Below are 2630 nucleotides of genomic sequence, written 5' to 3' on the forward strand. Positions count from 1 at the left end.
TTTCCGCCAACATAGGAAAGTCAGTTGGAATGCAAACAAACTGGGCAGAATAACATGGCATCGAGTTAATTATGCGGGACAGGAAAACGTATATTTTATTAATGAAACAGAATTTTTCACATCTTAATGAGATGGATTTTTAGTGCGTAGAACTTGGAAAATGTCGCCACATCGTCTGCCTTTTCCACGTGATCTTTTTCCAGGGAATAACCTTTCGGGTAGGCACTTAATGGGTGTCTCTGATTCCTAGGGCAGGTATTTAAGATGCCCTATCGGGTTGCAGCATCAACTTGGCGGTCTAATTAACATGACAAAGAAATGTCACGTGTGGAAATTTATGGACAGCACTATGGATGCAAGGTTGCAGATGGCCACGATAGTATTTACGATGCCGTTTGATTGGTATACCAATCGATTTCCTTGCCGCCAATATTTCAACGATCTCGGATTCTGGAGTCCAGGCAACTGGAACCCAAACCCTAAAAAACCTAGAGGAACCTGGTTCCAGACACTCAGCCGATTCCCGCTGTCGTTAAAACAGCTAATTTTATTATGCGACTGACATTTACTATCTACAGGTTTGTCGCCGTTCTCTTCAAGAGATATCCACCTCGACCCGCAGCAGACATCGTGGATCCGAAAAAAAACAGACAAAAAATCTGAAAAAATGCCTTCACTTCGATTCTTTTCACTTATCTTGTTCCTGAGTGTGTTATGTTCATCCATGATTTGTATTATACACGCTGTTTGAAATAAATTTAAATTGTGTTACCGATTTTTAAAGCTGCGTCCAGATTATGCGTTTTGTTAGACGATTTCTCTTATCTTAATGCGACCGATGTTGGAGACAGAATGTCTGGTTGAGTTCGATTCCGATTTCGATGCCGATGCCGATTCCGAATTCGATTCTCCACACACGAATCCATGGGCCATTGTTTAATGGAATTTTCTTGTAATGCGTTCTGAAATTGGTTTTTAAAGTGCGGGTCCGAACATTTAATTTGTTTGTTAATAGTTTTCGAAATGCGTGTGCAGGCGGCTGCACCCTTTTCGCCATGAAAATAAAGTACCCGGCTCGGAGGACCAATATTCGGTTATCTATATAGCATCTGCATCTGCATCTGCGAATGCCATTGCAAATGCATCTGTATCTGCGGATATCTGCCCATAATATAGCCTGTTGTTGCTTAAATCGGGCGTAAGCGAATCAATTCTCATTTTAATTTATTGACACGAACACAAGCGCCATTGCAATGGACATCGAATGCCCGGAGTCCATAGTCCGGAGTCCGGAGTCCAGTGTGCAGTGTCCGGCACCCATAGTCCGTAGAGCCACCATCGCTTGCCCCGGCTACATTGCACCAATTATACAATAACTCGACTACAATGCAATTTGCATTGTGCTGCAAATTGGAACTCCGATGTCCGATGGCCAAGAAAGGAGGCACCACCGAAGCGCATTTAATAAATGCGCATACGCCTCGTGGCCGCTTTGCCACGGATGCCTTTTGCCTGCTGCCCTGCGGCTGGCTGCCGCCAAAAAGGTACATTAACTGCAGACCCAGATACTCCCAATATCCGTCCACTTACCCCACTTCCCACCCCCTACCATTTGGTGCACATCCTGACCATCCTGCACTGAGCCCTGGTAAACGCAACACATAATTATTTATTGAATTCACGAACGCGCGACCGTAAAATGTTATTTACCCAATGGAGTGCTCTTTTCATGGCAGACATTGGATTGCTGAATTGGTGGGATTATTTAGCTGATCTGACACATGAATGAAGCGGATTAACTGGGGAAAGGGTAATGAAAGGGTATTCAATTAGAGTAGAAAGTTGATAAATATGCACAGCATTGAAACACATTACTTTGGAGTTAAACAACACTAAATACTAAATATTTGGTTTAGCTTGATTGATAGAAATAGAAAACAATATTTTATAAAATTCTAAATCAATTTTTGAATATGTACACTTTTTATATTATTATTTTTGAGGCACTGAGCTCGATGAAAAATCTGTTTATATTTAATTGAATTGTGCAAAGAAACATATATCTCACAAGAATTCCATTTCAGACTAGTGGAAATAAAATGGAAATAAAAATATGAAAAGAAAACTATTGTGATGGACTTGACTAATATGACCTAATGATTCAATGTCGCTTATATTCAGTGATCATTTTTCACCAAATTGACAGAGAAAAAGTGCAGAAAAGTGCAAGACTCGCACTCGAAAACAATCAGCCTGGCTAAGTGGGTCGATGGCTTCTGGGCCGCGACTAATCATCGTTAATGCCGAGACATTTGTGTTTGAGATTCAGTTTGGGCTGAGTTGAGTGCCGAAGTGAACTCAGAACTGAGGCCTGCCTGCATAATTGATGATTGCTTTTAAAGTGCGGCGACATGCGACTGTTGTCACCAGTGGAAAACCATTTTTTACCGCCGGAGCATTGCGGCATTTACACTTGCCCGCAATTAGTTTACTATGCTAATGCTGGCAGCCGGTTCGGCATTGTTTCAATTTGTTTTAATCGATTCGCGTTAATTTTCAAATCTTGTTTCACTCTCCGAGTTGACTTTTCTACATAGTGACGACGGCACGGGCGTTCGTTCAACTACACG

This window comes from Drosophila sechellia, chromosome 3L (genome assembly GCF_004382195.2).
Source record: "Drosophila sechellia strain sech25 chromosome 3L, ASM438219v1, whole genome shotgun sequence".
NCBI lineage: Eukaryota > Metazoa > Arthropoda > Insecta > Diptera > Drosophilidae > Drosophila > Drosophila sechellia.